Source organism: Siphateles boraxobius, unplaced genomic scaffold (assembly GCF_051911475.1).
Source record: "Siphateles boraxobius isolate OS27281-9 unplaced genomic scaffold, OSU_SipBor_1 22, whole genome shotgun sequence".
NCBI lineage: Eukaryota > Metazoa > Chordata > Actinopteri > Cypriniformes > Leuciscidae > Siphateles > Siphateles boraxobius.
The window spans coordinates 24,504,764-24,531,936 of record NW_027508833.1 but is presented as its reverse complement, the minus strand read 5'-3'; the positions used below and the strand labels follow the sequence as shown (position 1 = coordinate 24,531,936).

Genomic DNA, 27,173 nt, shown 5'->3' with positions numbered 1-27,173 from the left:
TCAATGAAAGTTTCACTTATAAATATGTCCCATTATTTTGTGTTGCAAAGCAGCATTTCACTTTTCGGATAGTTAAAGTACAATGTAGATTAGCTTAAAAAAAAACACCTTATGAGGTTTAGAGGATCTAGCCCAGCGTGGAATGAGTCCACATGTGTGAAGCATGCCCAGACTGAACCACACCATATTTTCAGCCCCTGTTCAGCAGCTCAACACTCTGTCTGTCTCGACCCTTCCCCCATTCCTCTCTCAGAAAGAATTACAAGCCATTACACACCTGTCTGGACACCGATGAACTTGAACACTAATCCCAGGTCACAGGCTGGGCCCACTCGAGCACCAGGAACTGGCTTTCCGAAGGAACTTCTAACATTCTTCCATAGTATTGACAGAAAGCCAGATGCATTTACACCAGGACATCTCACTTGAGGCTTTTCTGTGATTATGAGAGGACAACACTATTATATAGTTTGTAGGATATTTCAGATAACATCATCTTGTCGATATTAAAATTATATATATATATATATATATATATATATATATATATATATATATAAACTGAACAAAATTATAAACGCAACACTTTTGTTTTTGCCCCCATTTTTCATGAGCTGAACAGAAAACTTGTGATTGTTGAATTTCCCTCTAAAATAGCAAGTCAACTAAGAAAACTATATAAAAGGATCTTCATATAAAGAGTCTTGATTATATCAGCGAGCTCAGAATTTAAATGTACTTTAATGATCTCAGTTCTGAGTTTTCGTCTAAAATTAATTATCCCTGTATTCCTCATATTAATCCTGACATTTACACATCTAAAACTGTCAATATGCTCAGTCTGCTTGAATAAATGGCATGACACTCTTCAACAATTGAGGCTTTAATTGGGGAGAGGTTAATTTTCTCTTTAAACCCTAAAATGAAACCTCTGCCACCAATGTAACCAGATAACATTTCACCCAGAATGTGACTTTCACATCCTCTCTAACTCCTAATTAAAAGTAAACTCCTCCTATATTCTGGAATTGAAATGCTTGCAACTCAGCAAAGCTGCAGAAAACACCCTACATACTGTAGATGACAGACTCCAAACTGTTAACACTTACCTACAGCGGTAACAACACTGGTATTTTTCCCATATAGCTTTATTTCTTTCTTTATTTTTTAACCTGTACAAAAAGAAAAAGATATGGCTATTCAATTAAAGCACGCACTTCACCAGCAAAAAAATGCTCAAGTTGTGTCACAGACAAAGGAAATAATAAAAAACAGAAAAAAGTTGGCACACCAAGGCTCCAAAAATAATCACCTGTTAGTATTAAGGCATGTTGGAATTTTTTTTTTTTTTTTTTATCGTCTGGCTAAGAAACTGCGTGCTCAAAACATTACCTGTGTGAAAGTCCACCAATACATTTTTGGAGCTTTGGTGTGCTGACTTTTTTTCAGTTTTTTTATTTATTTATTCAATTAATGAATTAATTAATCAATCAGTCAGTCAGTCAGTCAGTCAGTCAATCAATCAATAATCAGATGTGTAACGTATTCCATTTGAGGTTGTCAATCGATTAAATATAAATAGTTTTAATTTATTAAATGCTAGATAAATAATCAAATAAATCATAATTAATCACATAGCCCTTAAATGTAACATTTAAAGCAAAACGTGGACATACCAATAAATTATTTTAACTTTTTATTTGTGTAAGTGTTCTAAATATATTTATTTGGTATAAAAGTATATTATATATTGTGCGTAAACATATATATATACACACATACATGCATATATATATATATATATATATATATATATATACACACACATACACATTTGCATGCACATACATACATATTATATATAACATAGCTGTATCATTAGAGTTTTACGTTTCTAAAGTGACAAACAGCTGTTCTTGCTTTGGACTCTAACAATCAGTCTAACAATCATCAATTTGTCAACTCGATACCCAGCTCATCTCTCTTACTTCTGACGTCAGAGGTCATCACAGATATGTCAGTGTTTCATGTCATTTTCTTGACATCCAACCAGCTGTCCAGACTGCAGTACACATTTTTACAAGAGAGGGCATCTTTATGAGAAAACAGCTTCTTTTACCTAATTTCAGAAATAATACTTTTTTAATTATTTTGCAGAGCAGATAAACCCACAAGGTGTTTATAAATTTTTCCTTTGCATAAATAACTGTTACTTGTGTGTAAGCAGAGGCTTATCTACAACTCATGCATGGTATGGAGCCTCTCCTGTCTGAAGAGGTCAAAGGTTATGTTAACTTTGGGAATATCAGGGCTGCCGTCCCCCTCGGGGAAGTAAACTTGACCCACCTCTGACCCCGACAATACGATTGGGCTCTGGAGATCACGGCCGAGCAGTCTGTCTGCTTATCGTCAGCGGTTTAACACTCCCTCCGTCATCATCAATCAGACACAGCCATTTCTCCAACCCCCTAATCAGCACTGTCATCAATAACCACACCACTGATTTACCATTCAGCGAGTGCCACGTCCACTGCACACCTCACATTAATCATAGACATTATGCCAAAGTATTTGGACTGTCAGGGACGTCTTAAATTATTTGATAAAGCTGTAAAAAATAAAGCTCATACTATTTAGTGCGTCATTTTATCCAAAACCGTACATTCTGTTTTAAAAAGCAGCTTTAGACTGAGAGATTAGTTAATCCTCAATTAAATGAAAAGCGCTAGAAATAAATGGCACGGCTATTCATATCTAAGGCTATTAAAAGCACGCAATCCTATTCTATGATTGTTATTCTAGTTCTCTAAACCTTTCATAACAGAGAATATTCCCGTAGAAAATAGATTTTTTTTAAGATATAAAAAAATAGTATGAGAAGTCCCTTCAGCAAGTGGACGGAAGCTGAGGCCTATCCACAGCAGAGCATTTATCAGCCCCCTAAGTGGCTGTAACAAAAGCAATGCTCCCTGGGAGAGAACCTGACAGCAGTTTTCCCCCTTATCGATCGCCACGCTCGCTCTGAGTGCTCCAGTTTATGACAAAAGAGTTCACGACACCACAGTCAGAAAGTCAATACCGTGATAAATACTCTCCTTCTGTTGGTCCCTTGTCCAGCACTTTACCAGGCATTTGCCATGACAGTTATTACTGCTGCAGTAAATCTGTGGCCAGTAGAGAAGAAAAAGAGAAGGAGACTGAGAGAGAAAGGCAGAGAGGGGGAGGTTGGGAATTCCACCACCAAATTTATGAACCCAGGATACTGTTTACTTAATTTAAAGACTCACCACACAAGGTCAGACAGTCAGACAGTCAGATCTGAGGATTTGATGAGATGTGTAAGTCCATAGTTTAAAGGAATAGTTCACCCAAAAACTATTATAAAATATAAAATATAAATTTTATGTTTAGTATATTTCATATTATTAATATAAATGTAATAGTGCACACAATTTGTTTGGACTTTATATCTTAATAATTTATTATTATTATTATTATTATTATTATATCAAAGTCCCACACAAATTGAGTCCAAATCTTCAAAGTCGGTTGTTTTCAATGAATCTGTTGATTCAGCTCACAAATGGGACTGAATTAATTGTTCACGTATCGGATTGATTCCTTCACTCTGGCTCAACCCACTGACTCAATGACTCGGTCGCAACAGTTTTAAAGTGAACAGCTCTCTGGATGGAAAAAATATCCATGAATGATTTAAAATTTGGTTTGTCCCTTGCAGAAAGCGTCAGAAGACTTGGAATATAAAGAAAATCATACAATTTCTGAATGTCCTTTAAGGAACACATCTTTTTGCCTGTGGGTTTCCTGTGTAGACAAATTTATATCTCAACAATATTATTTTCCATCACTTTCAAAGTATCAACTGTTAGCTCCAATTTTAAATTGAAATTAATGAAAATCTTATTCCATTTTCGCTTGATTTTCTTTCATGGAAATGTGACATTTCAGCCTGTTTGCCTTTTAAGGGAATTAATGTAACACTTCATAATACACGTTTATGGTATTAATATTCCCAGGGACACTTGTTTTATTTGAATATTTTATTTTTATTTAGTACATTTTCAGAGAGACAGCTAAGCCCTAATCCAAAATAAATCCGGTTAATGTTAAAATGGCCATGTCCCTCTGCTTGGAATAACATTAATCAATACGGAAGATTATGCCGATGGAAATTAAGTTGTTATGTAAAATGCCCCATTCCTGTACAAGATTAATATATCCTTGCATATTTATACATCTAATATTTTGAAGAAAATCACATTACACTGTGTAACCTCAAAAACGTGCTAAGTGTCTTGCAAGAGAAACGTATAACATGGAGATTACTACAGAGAACATCGCAAGACACTGCTCATATAACGTAAAGTTAAAACCTTCCTGGAGCTATAGAGAGATCATGGAAACAGGGGCTGTCCAGAAATGACAGGTCTGAGATCAAATCCATCCCTGAGGAGCGAACTATCACACTGGATTTATTCCAGCAGGGTGGTGTGTAAATACCTGGAACAGGTTCCTGTCGTGAACACAGACCTTCCAAATACGAACAGCAGTCAAAACAGAACCATGCTGTTAAAGGGAGGGAGAGTATACCGAGGAAAGAACATTTGCTGACTCATTTCTGTAATTTAACAACCAGGTCTAACCAAACAGCATGTGTCTCTCATCAGGGAGTATATTTATTCCTAAACAGGTTTCAATAGTTTACACTGAAACAAAAATTCTGTCATCGTTTACTCATTTACCCTCATGTCGTTCTACAGCTGTTTTTATTTTTTTATTTTTTTTTTATTCGGGGGTTTCATTTGTAGAAAGATGGATTAATGCATTAATGATTAAAAATCACTATAAAAACATTAAAGTGGTCCATACGACTTGTGCACTATACTCTTCTGAAGTCTTCTGAAACCAGTACAATAGCTTCATGTGAGGAACAGACAAAAAAAAAAGAACAGTGAAGAATTTTGCTGTAGATCTGAAAAGAACAGTAAGTCAAATGGACTGCAAAAAATTGCACTTTGAGGCCATTTGACACCTTTAAAAATCAAACACCATAGGTTATTTTGTGTGTCCAAGAAATCAATGGTGTCATATTTGTGAGCTTCAGTGAATAATGATTTAAATTTTGCATTGCAAAACAAAAAAAACAACAACAACAACAACAACAACAACAACAAAAAAAAAAAAAAAATATATATATATATATATATTTTTTTTCAACATTTTACAATCAGTACCATTATAAAGATGTTAGGAAACCAATAAAATTGAGTGAGGTTTTTGTTAAAACAAAAAAAGCAACTAAACGTGTTCAACTTGAAAAATACACTTTGAAACTCATTTGGGGTTTTTCTTTTTGCTGTTGTAACATAAACCACATAAAATTTTGTTAGATTTTCATTTTGTTCAACAGAAACAAGTCTGAAACAACTTCATGGTGAGTAAAGAATGACAGAACTCCTTCAATCACTTATGAAGAAATATATATATATATATATTCAGTGTGTATAGACTGGCTTAATGTACGGTTAGTTTAAGGTGACCTTTGCCTCTAACAATAGGGAGTTATATGATAATGTTCACCACTGATTACATTTTCAAACCCCACAGGGTATGTTCCCTGCTATAATATTTTCATTTAGAGACTATGCTTAGTATCATAAAAACATTCAAAGGTTCAAGTGTAGTGGCTGTATTTTCAGTAAAACTTTGTTAAATTGTCTCATACCAACAGAACACATGCTAATTATTTGAATGTGTTACTTCCGATGCCTGCATGCACTTACAAGCATTTAAAATCCTCGAAACATCCTGAGGAACTTAAGAGAAACTTAAAATCAGCTCTATGCAGCTGTCACATATTAATTCATGGGACGGGCTATGCCACCAATATGTAAGGGAATCTTCTTTGAAGTAAACAAAACAAATGTTTTCCATCTTAAGAACTGATAAATGTACCTAGATCAAAAGAAACCAAGTCTTAAAAAACAAATTCGGCAGTTCAGCAATAGTAACAGCAAATATCCTGTTACGGTTTTGCATGTTGAGCTAACAAATTGGCACTATCTTATTGAAACCAACAGGATTCATATCCTCACTAAACTGCATAGGGCAGCCGAAGGCAGAGTAAATTGCGAGGACCCGCACACTGAGATACATACTAAACTGTTAAGTGATAATGACCAGAGAGAGGGTGAAGAGGTAGATCAGGAGGTACAGCAAGATTAGGCCCAGTGCGGTTGCGCTGTGCCAGAGTGTAGTCATGCGTCACACCGAGGCTGTTGTTCTGCTTAGTCCCTGGAGTGAACAGGACACTCATGGCTCCCTCTGATAACTTGTCTCACCATGCAGATGAGCCAAGACTTCCTCAGCCCACCAGATTTCCACACACGCACACACACACACACACGCGCACACACACACACACGCACACACACACACACACACACACACACACACACACACACACACACACACACACACACACACACACACACGCACACACACAAACTTCTGCTGTAGATGCGTTGATTTATACCTAGTCAATCACGCACGTTGTTTGCATACTAACACAGTCGCAGACTGCACTACAATCCACAGTACCTAACATGCTTCCTACAGCTTCCTCTACCTCAGATAATTTGGTGCAACATATTCTGGGATTATTTTGGTCAAGAACTAGACAATAAAGGGCAGTCTGATATTTAAAGTAACCATTTATGGGCAGATAAAGTAAAAGATACATTTAGATGAAGTGGATTATTCACGGATACAGAGTCGTTGTCAAAACCAGCTCATTCGATTCTGAGTCAAGACTGGGACAAGAAGAGGATCGAGTTCTACTCTAGACAGAGGGTCAAATCTGGTCAAGACAAAGACCAGAAGAGAATTGAGTCAAATGAATCAATGACAAGACCAAGAAAATATATGATCTTGGACTCCAACACGATGACCAAGACAATAAGAAATATCTTGATATCCTTACCCAGCTGAGTCATAAAAACTTAACTCCTTCATTCCTTAATTAATTACTTAAAATCCAGCCAATCACTTTGGAACCTTTTGTTAAATATGCATTAAAAAAAGTTCAAAAATGTTGTGAGGGGTTATTTATACTAGGACACTTCATCCCTTTTTAGTAATACAACAATGAAAAAACAAATGTAAAATGTCTGAGAGGCAATTGAGATTCAGTCACTCAAATCACCACCTGAGATGGTTTGAAACTTCAGGAGATGGTTTGAGATGCATACAAGACACTATGCATAAAGACCACATAAACTTGCCATATGGGGTATAAAGAGTGTCAATAGAAAATGTAACACATGAGGGGTAGAAGACAGATTTATATACCGGTACGTCTCACATAGATGAGCCAGATCTCATGAAAGTGCGTATCAGTTCAATTAATGTTATTTATCATGCTATTTATACGCCTAAAAGAGTTTTTGTATGTATATGATACGCAGTTTCCGCGTGCATATGATACGCACTTTATGGCGTGTAATACGCACGCACCCCCTCCCCCCCTTCCCCTAATCCTACCCAAGGGGATTTCAGAGTATAGCATATACATGCAAAAAAAACATTTTTGGCGTATAAATGGCACGAGAAATAACATTCGTGGTATAGATACGCACTGTCATGAGACTGTGTTGCATAGATATATGTATGTGGCCAAGTGTAAATGGAGAGTGCATACTTGATCAGATAGCAATCCGAACCCTGAGGCTGGGACTGGGTGAGACTACTGTGTCCTTCTGAAACAGTATTGGGTTTGAAAGCCTTTCATTGGGAACATTCTACCAGCTTGTCTCCTTCGTTTAAAAGGATTCATCCTCTTAGAGATTAGGTGACCCTGTGTCACTTATATAATCTGTTGAATTAAGTCTCATAGAGACATTTGCATTAAATTCCACCTGTCATCCTTATGTGCTTCTTGACAGTTTAAGGTCCCAAATTTAGATTCTGTTTCTGCAGCCGTTGACCAATCTCAACGGTCGGACACGTTGTGTTCTAAGCCTAAATTAAATGTTCTCTTTTTTGGAGGACCAGATTGTCTATCATTATTTTTCCAAAGCCCCCTGTATTTAAAAAAAGTGTTACCTGAAGTGTGGAAGTTGAGCTTATCCCACAAGCTGAGGAACGCTTCTCTAATCCTTACCGTCGCTTTTATTCCGCCGCAGAGCCAGAGAGTGCCAGTCCCAGCAGAGCAGACCTTTTCATGTTCCCCTGCCCTCACTGTTCACTCCGTGCCCTCCGCTGGCATTCCACAATCCCCTGGACAAAGAGAGCAGGAAAGCTCCATTGTATTACAGAGCATCTAGGGTTACTTCCTAAGAGAAGTCTTAAGGAAAAGAAATGGTTTGATAAGAGCAAGGTAGTCATCCTCAATCTGTCTTATGCAGAGTCCTGCGCAAAAAGGTGATAAAGCAGGGTTATCAGAACTTTAGCACTAAATCCAGCAATATTTACCCTTTATCACAGCACTTTGGTGGGTTTTAACATTCTTTACATCTGTCCTACCCATTGTGAAATGTTTAACTCTGAGACGAATAATCAGACGTGACAATTACACTAATGCATTTGGTTGACTGTTTCATCCAAAGCAACTTAATGTGCATTCAATGTAGAAATCTTCATTTTGCGGGAATCACACCCATGACCTTGGTGTTGCTACATTGCATAAAAATAAAGGTTTAGTCTTTTTCTACTTGTTTTCCAGTTAAAATATCTAAAAATACTAACAACAAGATACATTTACTCAAGACTGCATTTGATAAGACTTTTTTCTAAATAATGAAACTTTAATACACGTGTATTGTGTCTTATTGCATTGGCAGGTTTTTGTTATAAGCAAGTTAAAAACATGTTTTAAGGATCTCTTTAGATATTAAGTGTAAAACACGGCAAACAAAAAACAATCAAAAACAATTTGTTGAGTGTAGCAACATGCTTGTCGCGTCATCTTGTCATGTGATTCCCGTCTGTCATGTGATCATGCCATGTGTCTTGTCATTGGTTAATTGTCTGATCATTGTTCACATGTGTCCCTTGTCTTGTAATTAGTCTGTGTATTTAAGCCCTAATTTTTGCCCATCTTTGTCAAGTATTCAAAGTTTCCTGTCTATGTTCTTGTTTTGAGTTTCCAGTTTCATGCCTTTGTTTGATTTTTGATCACGTTTTGTTAATAAATTGCATTTGGGTTCTCAACAACTTGCCTCCAGTGCATATAATCAATACAATGCTCTACCAGTTGAACTATCGAAACTATATAAATAATAATAAATAGGTGACTTTATGATTGTCCACATCACCCACAATGGCTCTCCAATGACCCAATGTTTTGGTGTATGAAGAGAAAGGTAGAGTTTTCATATTTAATTAGTTGGGATCTAGCAAATAACCATGTTCTCATTATTTTGGCCAAGAATTACTTATTTGCATTCTTGGTTGAACATCATTCCATCAACAGTCAGCAGTATAAAGTCAGATTACTCTGTGGAACCCTTTCTCTTTAATTACAGTGTGGACAGATTTTTTTCAAAGGTGAAACTATTCCCCTGCTAGGTGTGGCTTCTGTTTATGAGGAGACTGAGCTCTCTTTTGTGTGGCTTTCATGTGGCAATTAAATCTGTCTCCTAACACTGGGTGGCGAGAGGTGCTAAGACAAGCAAACGTCTGAACGAAGAAAAAAAAACACCTTTGGCTGAAGGCTTTAACAAATATAATTAATTACTCCAGACAGGTATGTATTGAAAACATTCTGATCCAACCCTGTGAGCCATTTAGATCAGTGGAAATATTCAAATAAGCTACCGCAAAGACACAAGAAATTAAGCCAAATGTTTCTTAGAAGTTTTTGAATGTAGGAGGAAAGAAAAATGTTTTCATGTTTTGTCTGAGGATGTTTTGAACCACATTTACATGACTGCTGAATATGGGTTTAGGATTCATTAAAGAAAATCTTCAAGGTTTAGTAGGGTTAAGCTCTATCAGCATTTGTGGTGTAACGTCAATTACCACAAAGTTATTTTGATTGGTCGCTCTGTATGAATGAATGTATGTATGTATGTAGGCATCTATGCGTATGTATGTATGCCTTTATTTCTTTTAAAAAGCTAAATTGTGGTTGCTTATATAATGCACTTACAGTATGATTAAAGAAAATAGCACTAATGTTTTAGACGTTTTAAAAGCATAAAAGTGAATTCAAATAGTTAATTGTTTGAGCAGTAAAGCTGTCCTAACCATCCCTCTGGTGAAATAATCTTCTACAGTATATATACCATTACGTCATTTTCTGTGGTATTTGACATTGTGCCACAAATACTGCTGATAGAGCTTTACCAGTATTGAACGCATTCCTTTTTTTAAGCATATTTGTTTGGACTAAAACAGATATATATATATATATATATATATATATATATATATATATATATATATATATATATATATATATATATAACTAAACAGATTTGAACACCCAAGTTTCTTACTCAAATTACCCACACACAGAGATTTCACTCCTCTACCACATTAGCAATTCAATTGTTCTTCTCAGAGGGTTGGGGTGGGGTGGGTGGGGGAATCCTGGAGTCTTCTGACACTTCCCAAATCAATCACGTTGTTTCTACTCTCTCGACAGAGATAAGGTGCAAAGGGAGCAAAAATTCCACACCATTAGGTCACTGTAAGAGAAAGTGTCTAGACGTTTATTTGTGTCTCGTGTCTCTCAGTCTCGCTTTGAAGGCGCGGGGTGGCCCCTCTGTCAGGTGTGTCCTGACGGGAGGAGGCGTGGGGCGTGGGGTGGGGGGTCTGGATCAAGGTGTGGTGCTTGGGCTTTGATGTGGGGCCTGTCATGCTCCGTTGCCTCCTGATGCTTCTTGGCTGCCGTGGTGTCTACAGCCGCAGACCAGGTAAACTTGGGCCTCTTTCCACACACACACACACACACACACACCGCTGTCCTTTTTGTACGCTGTGACACAGGAGGTGCTGAGCTATTGAAGGGGTTACAATGCACGTCTTGTTGCCCAGCCTCCCACATTTCTCCATTCTGTGGTTACTGAGAAGACAGCTATGCAGTAATTTCAGAGGTATTATGCCCCAGGCAATAGGCCCCTGTAAACTTAAAGGGAAAAAGGTGTCTCGGGTAAGAATCAGGCTGAAGGCTGCATGATGAATTTCCATTATGACATTTTATTCTTCGCATCTCTCACCCTCAAATCGAAGTGCGGTTGCTCCACTTGAGACACGTCAACATGTCCGCGTTTTAGAAGCAGGTTAATTTCTTGCCAGTCTTTATTCTATTATGATAACCCAGATGGCAGCTGGAGAACTTAATTCCTCTTATATTTACCAATTATGAGCAGAGCTGTTATGAAAACCAATGTGCTCTGAAGTTACGGTGTCCATTTTCGCCACATTGCTCCGCAACATCATGCATGAGAGAGTGCGATTGCGGTGTGCTGTGGGCGGCCTGGAAGGTGCATGACTGGTGCACACACACACACAAACACACACACACACACACACACACACACACACACACACACACACACACACACACACACACACACACACTGCTAACTTCAAATACTAAACATGAGAATATGATGAAAACTGCAAAAAAAAAACAGAAAAACTGTGTTATGCCATTGTAAGGTAATTAATTCGATTTGTTTTAGGAATGTTTAGGAATTTAAAAAAAATTCCCTAATGCAAGCAAAATCATCTGCCAATAAAAGAGGACAAAAGAGATACATTCAAGTTAAATTTACAGAAAATTCGTTTTAAAGGGATAGCTAACCAAATAAAGAAAATTCTACCCTTCTTTACTCACCCTTTTGTCGCTTCAAACCCTTAGGATTTTCTTTCATCTGTGGAAGACAAAAGAGGAAAATGTGTGAACTGTCTGAAAAAGAGACAGATATTCAAATCAATAATCACTGAAAATCTTGACGTCCACCCTAGCGTTCATAGGAGCAGTAGCACTGTCTGTTTTGTGAACAAATCATTCTTTTCGGGTTCTCAAGTTCAATTCACTGACTCAAAGGTCTGGTAACATCAGTTAGCAATTCACTGAAAGTGAGATTATCAATGAATAACAATTTCTCACACAAAACAGAAGAAAAGTGAGACCACCACAGTGTTCAGAATGTCTCCTCTATATATGTTTGGAACGACGTGAAGGTTAGTAAATGATGACAGAATTGACTATCTTGTAGATTTTACAATAAATTTTATAAAATAAGTGAAAGATACGGATTAGGAGACAAACAACACACCAACACTTCTAATGACAGTACCTCACATTTTACATTGTTATCCTCTTTCCAGAGGTTGAACCTGTGCCCTTTGGCATTCTCATTGTAACAGAGATCATTTCCCATCAAGTAACTAACTTGAGGTTTTTCACCTATAACCTTTATGTCTGCACACCTGAAACTTCAGAATGACAGTGACACTTCCTTTACACTAACCCACCTTCAGAGCTACATGCACAGTCATTTCAAGTTTTGGGTCTTATTTGCATGCAATTGAACTCAAAACTTTTTTGAAAATCATAAGCCACAGATATGCACTTTTCACACACTCCCATGCACTGTGTAACATCACACATTTTGGCAAACAATAGTAAAACATTTCTGGAAAGTCTTTACTTGGAAGCTGCAAAACAACATGTTTGCTGTTCGATTATGGTACTACATCATTAGTAAAATGTAAATCAAGTGTGTTTTTACATCAATGCCTGAGCCCTATAGTGAGAAAATGCTTTTACTTAAAAGCGATTCTCCAATTCAATAAAAAGTTATTGTTTTACTCCGGTTCTTAACATTTGGCTCAACAAAACTCTCATTGACTCTTACTTGTATGTTTAATGTAAAAGCAGCACATTGAATCAACCTGTGGTTAAAGGCTTGTTTTAACCTGTGATTAAAATGATTGTAAAAGCACATACTTATACTGGAGCACACATGCAATTGAGACTGCAATGTATTTATGCATTAGGCTTAATTCACACATCTGAATTTACAACAAGCACTGTGCCAAATTAAATTATTTTGTTGGTAGACTGAACCTACAACTTTTGTGTAACTGAACAATAAGGTGAAATGTTGTGAACCATTTCGTTTTACAGTAAATATTTTGTTTTCAAGAGTGACAAGGGTTAGTTGTCACACGTCTTACTCTGGTGAGTATTTCTCAATGTAGGTATATAAAAAATTATATATTTCTTTTTGAGCATATACTGTACCTAAAGTCTTGGTGACAAAAAATAACTGTTTCATTATTATTAAGGGATATAGGTCACTGGACATATGTTGAAGTTTGATAGCAAAGCATGTTGTTGTCACACCATAAAGGGTAAGTTCTCACAATAGTATCTGGCCAAAATTACAGACAGCCCATTATAGTCATTCCAGCAAGATATAGACAATACAACAGCAAAAATCTGTTTTTGCCCAACACATATTAAATAAGTAATAAATAAGAGTATACAAATAAATATATAAATAAACAAAATGAATAAATAAAAAAAAATAAAAAAAACACATGTGAAACTTGCTCCACCCTGGTATTATTAAAAAAAATAAAAAAGTATTTACTTTAAGATATAGCCTGAGTTGTAGCTAGTCCTGGATTCCTGTGTAACTGTGCAAGTGGGGTTTCTTAAAGTATTCCTGGAGTGTAGTGAACATTAAAGTTTTATATTATGTGTAACAGTTATTAAAATATCCCCAGTGTGTGATATATGAGTGTGTGTATTTTTTTTTATTTTTTTTAGAAGCATGTGTTCCAGTTTTTTATGTGTGCGAGAAACATGTGTTATAGTATTTTTACAGTGCATTTGAGGCGAGTGTGTTAAAGCATTTTCAGTAAAAGTGTGCGTAAAAGTGTTCAGAGAGAGCATTAAAATATTGTGTGTGATGTGGGCGTGTTAAAGTATAATCTCTCTCTCTCGGCTTTGAATGGTTCAACACTTCCTGTCTTACAAGCCCTGCCTCCACACATTGTGTAAATATTATTTTAGCAAAATAATAGGCAGTTAATAAAGTTTAATTGATCTGTGCAGCTCTGCATAAAATCTGCACCAATCAAACAGAGCCTAAAATCTAGACTGCATCTGCTAATGTTGATTTTCTATTTAGTTTTGGTTTAGAATTAATTTATGCTTAAGGATGTGGGGCTTACTCACTTAAAACTGCAATTTCTGCTGTGAAACAACTGTTGAATTACTGACACATATCAGTCAATCACATCCAAATTATACACACCCAAGTAATTCAAATTAAAAAGGTCTACAAGCATCTAGAAATCCAAAAAAAGCTTCATCACTACAGTTGTTGTCTTTGGGTTAAGGATTAAATCCTATGCGATTCCACCAGGTATGAACAATATTTTACGACCACTAACATTTGCAACTTTCATTTTTCGTCTTGTTTTCCCATCTTCCCATCTTTCCAAAAAGATGTCTGTAAGATGAAAGCACTGCTGCCGTCCCTTATCGCTGTCTTTTGGAGCTCACCAAAATATGAATAAAATGTAAGAAAAAAAAAATATGGCAGTTCCACGTTACAGGAGAAATAGCATTTGGGATTATAGTTCTAAGGACAACCCTGACTATTCACACTTGGCATTAGCAAGACAGCCTCAGTACAAGAAGGATATTTTTTATTCCTTCAATTTAACTTTAATTACTCAAATCTCTGTGAGGGCACACAAGAAAAGCCCAGGCATTTGTGTCAAGAAGATTACCAGACTGCCCTGCCAAGTCCGTGCGTCGCTGCATCGTTAGATAGAATTCAAATTCAAATCCGGGCTAAAGACAGTGCAGCTGTCACCCCCCTGGCCTGCAAAGCACCCCTTGGATCAAAAATTAGCTGTCCTCCTCTGCCTGCCTCTCATCTCCTTCCTCTTCCCCCCTAAGGACCCTAATCCCTCTCTCCCCACTGACTGTGACAGTCAAAATAAAGCCATAAAACCCTCCAAATAATTAGTAATCAAAAATAAAAAATGTTTCCCCCTTCATTTTCAGGTCAGGTATAGGAAGAGCCGCCGCATAGGTGTCAAGGGTGCTGATTCCTGTGCCAAAACGATACCGCCTTTTCTTCTTTCCGACTCACGTCTTCACATGCACGTAGATACATTTGTCCACATTGGAGACACATCAATCATGAAACACGCTTACAGTTTTGAGAAGTTACTTATTCGCACCAGGCTTTTAGTATGACAAAATTTAATCGCAGTGGTGGAATGTGCCGATGTTTCAAAGTGACACAGTCGGGAAGTACTTTGGTCTCATCAGGTTGGTGAGAAACCATTCTACAGTAGTGCTCTCTATCTAAAGCACACTTAAAGTTGTGTGAATAGTTGCTCAGTGTTACACGCGCTTCGAGAGGCACACATGCGCACATTTGTACACACACGCAAGGTCTCTCGCTCTCTCCCTCTCTGTCGTGCGCGCGCTACACGGTTTGGAGCTCGCAAGCTCTAGATTCCGGGAGATTTGAACTACTTTGCGGGCATCAGGGAGCCGCTATCAATATGCGGGAGACTCCCAGAAATTCCGGGAGACTTGGGATGTCTGGTGATGGTTAATTTTCTTCTGATTCCTCATCTGATTTCAGCTCAAACATATAGGGTTGTATCATTGCAAGAGCAATCGGCAGCACCCACTACTAATGTAAACAGTTCCGCAGAATCCGCACATGTTCTGTCTAGGGGGTATTAATAATTTATGTATAAGCACTGACGTTAGCCAATCATAACAGTGGGCGTTAACACTGAAATCTAAAAGGGGAAACACCCCCAAAACAGACTGTTTGAATCAGAGGATGGGAAACAGGGTGGGAAAAGGTCTTAAATCACTCAATTTTAAAAGGTTTTTGTCCAAAAAAACTATAGTAATACTATAATTGCACCTAAGGGAACCTGATAAAAAAAAAAAAAAAAAAAAACATGTCATGACCCCTTTATGTTGGAAAAAGTTATTTATTACTGTGGTGGCAAATTTGAATTTTCAGTAGCCCTTACTTCAGTCTTCAGAGTCACATGAAAATCATTATAATTTGCTGATTTAATCCTCAAGAAACATTTCTTCTAATTATCAATGTTGAAAACATTTGTGCTGCTTAATATGCAGGATTATTTGCTGAATAAAAAGTTTACAAGAACAGCATTTATTTGAAATATATATATTTCGTTACATTATAAATGTTATACCTGTCACTTTTTTATCAATTTAATGCATCCTTGCCAAAAATAATTAATTTCTTTCAAAAATAATTGAACACTTCTGTTTAAAAGGGTCAGCATGTATAATAAGCTAAATATTCAATATTGAATACAGAATGTAAAATATTGCAACAATAATTATGCAGAATATTGAATGCAGAATATACGGCTACTTTTGAATAGCTGTCAATAGAGAAAAGTGCTTTTGAGAACCAGATGTTGTAGTTACAGCACCTACCAGCAGGGGCTAACTAAACCACACTAACTAACCAAACCTTGACACCTTGATAAGTGCAAGTCTATTGGGCCAGCAATTGGTCAAAATGTAGAGCTACTACTGAAATACAGTTAAAGTGAATTTATATATACCAAAAATACATAGATTTTCAAAACAACAGTTCGGTTTCAAAACCTAGTAAGCTGCCTTACTACAGACTGCTTACATCTAAGGCAGCATTTTACCCATTCATACAAATCCGTACGACCTCACTCGGGGTCAGGGGTAGGTCATTCGTACGAATTCCTACAAATTGGGCAACTCATAAAATACGTGCGATTGAGCAAAAATCTAATCTAATTGCAAATGTAATTCATTTAAATTAGCCACCTTGTAAAATACATACGAATTGCTGTGAGATTGGATTGGAACTTCATAAGTGACCAATTTGGAATACTCCAAATAGGTAACAAATAGCATTGCACACTGGTATTGCAACTAGCAACTGATTTCTACAGGACTAAAGAGTTTGACAGTAGCATGTTGCTATGCAAACAATATGATACAGAGCACACTCAAATATCAGGCAAAACAATCTATTTTTAATTACACTGAACTATTTCATAGATACTTTTCAGCACTGAATGAAATATAAATATGTACAAATTTTTCCCTCGCCTCGTCCACCATCTTGATTTATTGTGTCACCCATCGTGCCGCGATATATTCTGTGATTTTCTTCTGTAAAAAGGATACAAGCAAACTTAGAACTTAGCTTTTGGGTCACGATACATCTGTCAGCAACTCACTAGGTTTTTGGAACAGAGCACATGCCTAACTCATGACTATTAAGTTCGAGGGATTAGAAGTAAATGGCACTTATTGGCTCTGCTGTCTTATTATTCACTTTCATTAAAATAGCTCAGCATCATGGCCGTAGTTCCTCGCTGCCTTTTAACGCAGGGGCTCTGGAGTCCCCCACCCCAATCAATCAGGTCTGTTTAACCCCATAAGAGGTTCTGCAAAACCAGATTATAGTGCCATGGTTTGGAATGCTATGGGTATCAGCTTGTTTTTTTTTACTGGAAGAGCACCATACATGTGCTATAATTGATTGGCACACTACAATTACAGGAGCCTTGCAAGCTTATGAACGGACCTGGCATTGGGGTTGATGCATTAAAAGTGTCTGGCATAGCCAAGTAAAGCATCTGATTACAATTTCAAAGCAGAGACCTGGCACTGATTAAAATCAACAGTCCAGATGTATAGTCTGAAGCCCCCTATGTGGCAACGCAAAACAGACTAAAGAGAGCAGCACCATGGGATGAAGCTGTGGCACGCCAAGATTATTACAGAGTTTTGCCTGATGAATAGGCATTCCTAAATCAGTCAATCATTTATGAGAATGAGTGAATGTGGGCGGGGCTAAATCTCTCCATTGATGCACTGAGCTTCACAACATACCCTCCAGAAAGTTTATACTACAGATGAAGAAAGTGTGTATTTCAAACATGTATTTCCTAAAGGAGTTTCCCAACTGATTTCTGCCGACTTCTAACAAGCCGCAAAAGCCGGCTTGGTAACCCTGCCCCCTCTTCCTCGTTCCTCTCTTGGCCCCAGGGAGGGAAGGACGATTAATATCTGCCTACCTTGTTACCTAATTCATTATGGAATAGCAGTTAATTTGATTTGATATTATTTTAATAAAATTCAGTAATATATTAGATTGTTTCAGGCTATCAAAATAATTTTCCAATTATTACGGTTACTCAACCAAGTCTCTTTTTTTTCCCTTTACGAACGGCAGTTGGTCTGACTCTGAATATATTAGCTCCAACAACTCCATCCCGTCTGAGGGAAGAAAAACTATATATGCATGATTACACCAGAAATGTTATTACCGGTAATGTGATGCCTGCAGAACTAAGAAAATGGCCTACAGTTGGATGTGTGATTCGCGCAACGTGGAGCCTTAAATGCTTTTGATTTCCGTCCTGTAGGAAGAAGTTAAATATATGTGTTTTATTTATTATTTATGCACAAACAGAATTTCCTTTAAACACATTTACATTTGTAAAACTGAAATATACTTTTCAGTAGTGGGGTAAAAATCTATGTGCACTCTGTCCTCTATCTCATGCAAACTTTCATATAAATTCATATAATTGCATACGAATTTCATATAAAATTATTTTTATTTTAGTGAACCTATGCAGATATTTTACAACAATCCAGTCCCTTGCAATGGATGCTGGAAACCATTATTAAACTATAAACTATTAAAATATTTTCATTTACTGAAATTAAGCTTTAAAAATAATATATTGTATTATACTATTAGATTAAGTCAAATGAAATAGCAGAAAACATAATAAATACATACAAATATATATTATATATGATAATAACTAGCTTATGTCTCAGAAAAGTACAATTTCAAAGTAGCTTCCAAAATATTGATATTTTGAATAATAAACTGATATGTTGATCATTTGACTAAACAATGCGCAGATAATTTAGATGCATAAGTTAATGCACTTGGCTTGAACTTCTATCTTCTCATGCCACATGGGAATCCATGAAAAAGGGATTTTGACCTCAACCAGACCACACATGCCAGGATTTTGTCTTGGATCCTTTGGTACTTGGATCAGAAACAGAACAATGCACAATAAAGTGACTTCTAATTAACACACTCTCATCGGTGAAGGATTGTTGGATTGCATTTATATAAAAAACATTTTTTGCCAGACTGGGGACCAACATTCCCATAGTCCTCTGAGATCTGGATACTAATCATCTAGGGAGGGTCATGATCTGCCTATCGGATTCTCTCGCCTCAAATTCTGACCGAAGGGCTCCCACAAAGCGATGCTCCCCTCTTCCCTAACAATCACACTGCCAATTCGGGAAGCCTCCTGCTGAAGTGAGGGACGCCTGGCAATGAAGAAATTATTTTTTGATGTATTTTGATCATTCTGTTTGGTGCATGTGTGCACAATTTGACTTTTCCAACAAAACTTCACAGATTATTCTTTGGTAAAAGAAGGAAAATGACAGCACTTAATGACTTTTCCTGTCCTATTGCTTAATTTAAAAAAAGTTTCCAAATTAATTTTGAGCATGTTTTTAATTTTTCACTTGGAAGCATTTTGTTAACTTTACATTTGAATACACCAAACAAACTGATGGACCCATGGAAAATTACTTTATGGTAAAACCGTTACTTCATCCTCTGGAAAGAGCTTCTGAATACTAAACACTTTCAAAAGAGTAGTTTACATTTAATGTTGAAATTCTGCTATGATAAATGATGGAAACCAGTTCCTTTCACAAAGACTTGTCCAAATCAGGTCATAAATGCCTCATTGTCACCAGCCATGTTTTTTTTTTGTGAAACTGCCTGGGACAGTTATACATTGATATGTGCTAAATAAAAGTAGCTACAATACAATTAATTGTGCTCTATGTCAGTGATGAATCACAAACGGTGGCCGAAAGAGCTTAAACTCGCTGCAACTGAAGAAAACACATGCAAATAGAAAAACACTCGCAAATTAAGAAAACATCTTCATCCGTTTTGCAACCCATGGGTGCTCCAAATACTCACAACACAACCAAATACAGAAATGCGCTGCAAATAGAACAGAACACAACGGAAATGTTTCCAGGGGACCCCAATAAGTGACGAACCCGGCTGGGACGTGCTTATACCTCAAAGTCTCCTTTTTTATTTTATTTATTTTTTTACTTTTTTAACTTTTTTTTGCAAGAGATTACATGTGTATGGCATATAACTGTATAGCCTACAATATGTTCAATGTCATCCAAATACAAATGAGAAAAGAAGAGTTAACAATGAGCTGGAAAAAAAAAAGATAGAGAAAAAGAACATGAGGGTAAGATGTTAATCTATACATCAGCTACACACATTGTGTCATGATCTGTTTAAATAAGTTTCATAATAAATGTTTGGTAATGCAGGGTCCAAAGATGAGAGAGCAAGTTTTAAAGTTGAGACACTCACACACAGATATATAACGCATATTTTAAAAACTTTTTTATATAAAATGTAGGCTATATTTATTTGCAACAGTTATGTTAACAGCAATAATAAGAAATTTCTGTCGTAAAAACAGCTATTCAGCTGATGGGCACCATGCTGCGTTGTCATGGGAACATCCCAGGTGAAAATAATGAGGAAATTACATTGTCTCTCGTTTCTCCCTTCACCAAGTGCGTCCAAACGGCTACATAATGGCACACAAGTGCTGTGCTCACTCCAAAGTCCCACTTCAAGGGCTCTGCCCCTCGAAGGGAGTAGGGCATAGGGATGCTTACGAGCAGTAAAGTCCCAGCCGGGCTTTTTCTCTCTCTTTTATATATAGTTTTGTTTTGTTTTTTCATATGTGTTGTTTTCTCCATTGTGGTCAACACTGCACGTCTCCCCTGGATATTTGTGCACAACCTAGGCATCAGTTATGACACTCTTTTTACTTTTTCCACACAGCACTTTTTTCCACACACCAGAAATGTTCTTATCAGAATTTTGTTTGTCTTTTTTTTCCTCTGTCATGATAAAAACACAAGTGGCAAGTTCCTAGAAATCCAGTGTTCTTGTATTTATGTGGGTTTCATGCATTTTTGCAAAATATTATGCCATTTTCCAACAAATATAATAGTTAAATAATTAAGTAATTAAATAAATAAAGTAATAAAATAGTCCCCATACACTCTTATAAAACTCATATTAATTACACACTTACACACTCTTATTGTGTGTGTGTGTGTGTGTGTGTGTGTGTGTGTGTGTGTGTGTGTGTGTGTGTGTGTGTGTGTGTGTGTGTGTGTGTGTGTGTGTGTGTGTGTGTGTGTGTGTGTGTGTGTGTGTGTGTGTGTACACTAAGATTATAGGATTATGCCTTACTTTTAAGCAAGTACACCATCAAGACGTTTTTTTTAACTTGAGAAGAAAAAAATCTAAATAAATTGAATTGGAATAGATCTGGAGGGGAAAAAATCTCATTGGTAATATGTTCTTATTTGTATGCCTAATTGTATCATCTTACACATATTTGCTTCAAGTTAAGTGATCTTGTTTTAAAGAGATAGATATTTTTTCCTGGAAAACAAGACAAAAAAAGATTCTAAGATCAGTTGGGTTAAACACAAGCACATTCTCGCACACTTCTGACTCAACACTCACACACATTCATTCACATTTGCATACACAAACATATGCACATACCCACACGCTGACGCACAAGCACTCAAATGCACATGCACAATCAGTCACACGCACACTTTTAATGGAACCAGTACACAAAGAAAAAAAAATGTAACTATCTGAAAACATGACAAACCACCTTTGTCTACATCAGGTAACAATGCAGAGCCATCTAAAACACAAAGCATTAGGAAAACCATGTTTCTTGTTCCTAAGATTCAGCTGAAGTAGAAAATGAAAACCGGAGAATGACAAGCCATGATTTATACCTCCAGAAGCAAAGATAACAGAACAATAGCGGTGGCCCACCAGTAAGTACACAAAGGGGATTGTTGAGGTTTTTTAAGCTTTAAAGCAGGTTGTCACACTGAATTTTTCTGCTTAATATCGCACTTTCTTTTCGATGGTCAATGTGGCTCGTTAAAACAGTGAGCGAAGACAAAAGGTGATTTTATATCACTGATGTGCCATTCCTTCATTCATTCAATCTGTCATTCATTTTCCCTTTTTTATTCTTGGCTAAGTGATCAAGACCCGGGTATCTTATTAGTTGCGTGTGCAGAAAGTCTTTTGATGCAACCATTCACACTCCTGGTCAATATATCCTACTTCAACCATCTTATTAAGTGGCGTACCAAGAACAGAACAGGCGACTAAGGGCAGCGAGCTGTCTTTCCTGGTATTAGACCAATCCTGTAATGTGCCGCAGACTAGAATATGTCCAGCGTATTATTTAAAAAGTCCCTCTTTTGATGCTTTTGTAGGTTTTTTTTTATTATTCCGAGCCACATTATTTTTGGTGACAACTGTATGCTGGAGGATACGACCCTCTCTGCCAACTCTTCGTCTTTAGCCTGATTCGAATAAAGAGCTTTGAATTAAGTGGACAGCCCCCCTTAGACTAACAGCAGTGTGCCTTTAAGAAAGCGACCATGCCAGAGAAAATAATTTTGATTGACGTTACAAGGAAATTTCCAGCCCGACTGATTTAATTGTGAATGCCAGGGGGCATCATCGGGGGCCAGGTAATAGCTCTTTTGCAGGGTGATTTTTTGATCTGGGCTTCTCCCTATGGTAGCGTCCGCACAGGCTCGGAGGGCCAGAGGGCAGAAGAACAAAGAGAACTTTATGCCTGTGAATTCCACTTCCTTGCCTTTGAAAACAAAGCTTCTGGAATGGGCAGTTAAACTGTGGAAGTAGATTCCCAAGCTCATTTGATGTTAAGTCTTTAGTGTCAAGAGTGGCATATTCATTTATGAAAAGCGAGAAAAAGAGAAAGAGAGCGAGCGAAGGAGAAAGGGAGGCAGCTGCATCTTCTAACAAACAGGCTTGCTGTGTCTTGGACGGAAGAGGTGTGGATGGCTTTTCAAACGGGCCTGGAGGATTAGGGGATGAGAGCTTAATGAGAAACGCATCGGGCGTCAGCTGACTGAGCTGTCAGACGGCGTACTGCGCCGAGCTGGGGGTTAGCGGGAACGGGGCGAGGGCGAAGGACCCCCGAACCTGCTCCTAGAGCCGTCACCGTCTGCTCGACGCATGACCTGTCGTGTGTTCGCAGGTTGTAAGCTCAAATCTCGACACCAATCAACACTGACCCTCAGATCCAATGGCTAGTCAATCAAACCTGCTGAACACTGAACGCCTGTAAAGCATCAAAACACAGCTTGCACGAACAAATGTGTATATGAACATGTAGGAAAGATAAAAACAGGTGAGTCAAAAGCATCTGGACAGTTAAGTAAATGATGATGCCAGGGTGTTTCTGTGCAGTTGCTTAAGTGGTTTGAGTGTCATTAGAGTCCATTCTCAAGTCTACAGTATATGATATTAGCCAGCTTAAAATGCTAGGTGCTCTGCTTACATTAGTTTTAGCAGTCAAAAATAAAATGTAATCAAAAAAATCTTCTTTATGTCTTACATTAAGATAAAATAGTAAGTGTTAAAAAAAACTCTTGACCTTAAATAAAATGTTACAAAATGTGTGCTATGTAAAGGTGTAAACGTAGAACAATCAAGGCAAACTTTGAGGTAGATCAACATCTGTAACAAGAAGCACCAAAAATCACAGTTTGGTTCGATATGACACAGTGGTGTCACGTTAGGTACGTTTTCGATCCACCAAAAAGAAAGAAATACCAGAAAAATGTCCTTGATTTAAATAAAAAAAAATATTTATTAAAAGTGAGTTTTCCTGCATCTTGAAACTTTTAGTTTCATAGATGGGGTAATATTTGAAGGATGAACAAATAATGTTTTGGTCATCACATTAAAAAATAAATATGATAATATTTGAGTTTTGTGTGACCTACTTGAAAGCATTTTACTATTCCTGCCAAACTTTCATGGTTACAGTTAGTGTTACTACATTAAATCCATGGTGAATGTTGCTGATCTGTGGACTTAAAGCCTATAGTTCATTCATGGCACAATGTTTCTCCTGGTTTCCTCGTCAGCGCTGTTTGATCCGTTAATAACGGATAAATTTGAATGCTTCTCACTAGATCTCGCAGTGATGTTATTACTTAAGTGGTGAATTCAAATTGTCAAATGCTTTGTTTACTGGATCTCTTAGCGCTGTGTGGTAACAGTGTCGCTTGATTAAGATCGGCTCGCGCTGCACTGATATTGTTCCAAACTGATAAACGGTCCATGAAACACAAAATAATAAGTAGCACAGTTTCATTCCGCTTTCATTACGTTTGCCATTTGAAGTAGGGCAACTTTGTGGTGCTCGCGTCATCTTTAACTTCGCAGTCCACTTACGGTTGAATGGAACGCACCTTCAGTCAACATGATGTGTGAGTGCGCAGTTTATTGTGGCATAGCAACGACAGACGCCACGAAAGCGCAAGCGCTTTGGAAAGGAGACAGCGGCACAGCCACACTTTCCACGCATTTTTAGACGTGATTAGTGAACGGCCCCTAAGATCTACTGGTGATGCGCACGCATTTTAATGAAAATATTGAGCGCTTTATCGAAAAATGTTTATATCGTTACCGACAATGGTGTACCGTCAATAAATACCGATACCGTTTTATCGCCCAGTCCTAAATAGACTAGTTTATGATAAACATTTTGTAGGCTAAACTTTATATCCTAATCGCTGAACAAATCAGACATACTTTTGGCAGAATTCTAATGTCTTTGCATCATTCAGCCTGAAGGCAGTGCTCTAATGATGACTGACAGTTTAGTAGCCTATACATGACAAAAGCATAGAATGCCATCTTAGAATTGCAATCGAATTTTCACAGATTTTATGGTCTGCAAGTTAGAAATCACAAGTCCACAATTTGAAAAAGTTCCACAATTTGAGTAATTTTTCATACCAGCAGCACAAACAACAAAGAAAGATTTGTCTTAGTACGCAGCACTTATTAATTTGTCAATAACCTGACACTTGATTTGCATGTATGTGGCTAACATAGCCCTCCTTTAGCAATCACTTTCAAATATATATACACATACTTACAAATTAATTTATAGCACAAAACCTTGCATTTCTGGAATTTTACTTATTTAGTACCAATTATGAACTATTCAGGTTTATGATGCAACTGAATACAATTAATGAGATTTTTTTAAACACATTTCCATATGATATTCCACCAAAGTTCTGTGAAACAGGTAACAAAAAATCTGATTAAAAAAAATGAAAACAGAAGCATTTAATAACATACTAAACAGATACAGCAGTCACTGTAATTGAACTGGCTTTCATTTATTGTATGCAGACTCTAACTGTCGTGTTTTTAGTTTATGACAAGTTGCAAGACAATTCAAATGTATTCATATGGTTTTACATTGGCAGTTTGTTGTGAAGTTTCATTATGAATAAATCACAGAATAATAGCTGGCAAAAGTGCATGACAAGCACGCCATTGCTGTCTACTTTAGTTTTAACATTATATCATACATCCAAAACACACATGCATTGCTGGTAATGTATTTCTTACTGTGCACATGTTGTGACATCTCATATTAAGAGACCATCTTCCCACTTGCCAAGTGTTTGTTTTGAAAAAAAGGTTATTTTTTTGTTCTTCATCTCATGTAAAATACTCAATTTCTCGCTTCTAATGTCGCCAATACCTGTGTCCAATAATTTGAGGAAGAATTTGAGATTTGAATGCAGATTTATGCATTGACTTAAAAATGAGCTGCCAGATGCAGCACAGTTGTTTGCGCTGATCGTGATCTCACTGTATGTATCATGTTATCCTAAGGCAGTATTTGCCAGACGCCTTTGCATAAAGGTTATTTGAGGAGGAATTTTGATTTTAAACAATGTCTGTAACATTTTTAACTGCAAAATGATGAAAACAGAACACTGGAGGGAAGCAATTGAGATTGTGTAAACAAACTTTCATCAAATGAAACTTTCTCTAGTCAAAACTTAACCAAAGGATTATTTTGAATGGATTGTAAGCAGAGAGTTTAATGTTAACCTTCCTATTGTCCTAAAAATAAAAGCCACCCACTTTGTACTTGGGTCACACATGATTGCAGTGTATTACAAAAAAAAAAATCTACTGACGTTTTTTTTTTTAATAATAATAAATTTTAAATATTTTAAATAGAATAGCATGCTGCAAACCATTCTAAAAGATCAAAGGTCAAATGTGAAAGGTTCTTCAAATAAGTCAAACAGTGAGTGTTTTACAATAACATACAATTTAATAAATAAAAATTAAATTGATATAATCATTTAGGAGTTACACATAATCTGTTGAGACAACTTTGGCAAAAGATCCCTGTATACCTTCAAACACTTTTGGTTTTTCATAATATCTTATATGACACCTTAAAATAAAGTGTAACCGCATTTTCTAACTTCTGTATTATCTACTATCAGTTACATGATTTGTGTTTGTAATAGATTGACAATTGAATAATAATAATAATATTTAAAAATATTAAATCAGTGCTATTTAAAGCTTCATAACATTCTGAAAGGTCAAAGGTGGATGGCCATAATTGAAAACTGAAACTCTCAAACTCAATGCCTGTTTTCGTTATCAAATGTCCCAAAGGCTTGTTCCAATACTAAAAACAATGTGGCGAATATAGCCTTTTCCTTTCTGAAAATGGATCAGAAATGACCAGAAGACATCAGAACGGTTAATAAAAAATATTAACCGGCAATATTCTTCAGTGAGTAAATTTGCACAAAAAATCTTTTACTCTCCTTTCTGTGTTGATGCAATTTCTGAAATTTTCATAATTCAATTTACAATCATTTTCAGGATTGCTACGTTACACACACAAATGTGTTAATTTGCCATCCTGAACAGTTGGACACCCATCATCTCAATGTAATGATCAAAATCTCAAGTCGTACACCAAGGAGCGGATTTTGATGCTCATAATTACAATAACATTCCAATCACAAGCTATCTACTTAGCGATATTAGCGGGCCTGGTCTGATGGAGATATTATCCCCGGTTATCTCACACTGTTA

General features: G+C 36.8%; 2 long non-coding RNA genes across 3 annotated transcripts in view; both read right to left on the bottom strand.

The window, feature by feature from the left end:
• LOC143746943 (uncharacterized) overlaps positions 1-27,173 on the bottom strand; it is a 69,580-nt gene that overhangs the window by 7,129 nt on the left and 35,278 nt on the right. Inside the window, exons 3-5 of one of the 2 annotated variants that reach the window (XR_013206636.1) lie at positions 17,159-17,221; positions 11,867-11,903; positions 8,183-8,298 (exon numbers count right to left, since the gene is read on the bottom strand). This is a non-coding gene — a long non-coding RNA (uncharacterized LOC143746943). Of the gene's footprint in view, positions 1-8,182; positions 8,299-11,490; positions 11,519-11,866; positions 11,904-17,158; positions 17,222-27,173 lie in introns of those variants that run through there. The other variant, XR_013206635.1, reaches the window with a different exon arrangement.
• On the bottom strand, positions 9,729-11,487 carry LOC143746942 (uncharacterized). Its single transcript, XR_013206634.1, has 2 exons — positions 11,244-11,487; positions 9,729-11,152 (listed from the first exon to the last, which is right to left on the bottom strand). It is a non-coding gene; the product is annotated as an uncharacterized LOC143746942 (long non-coding RNA).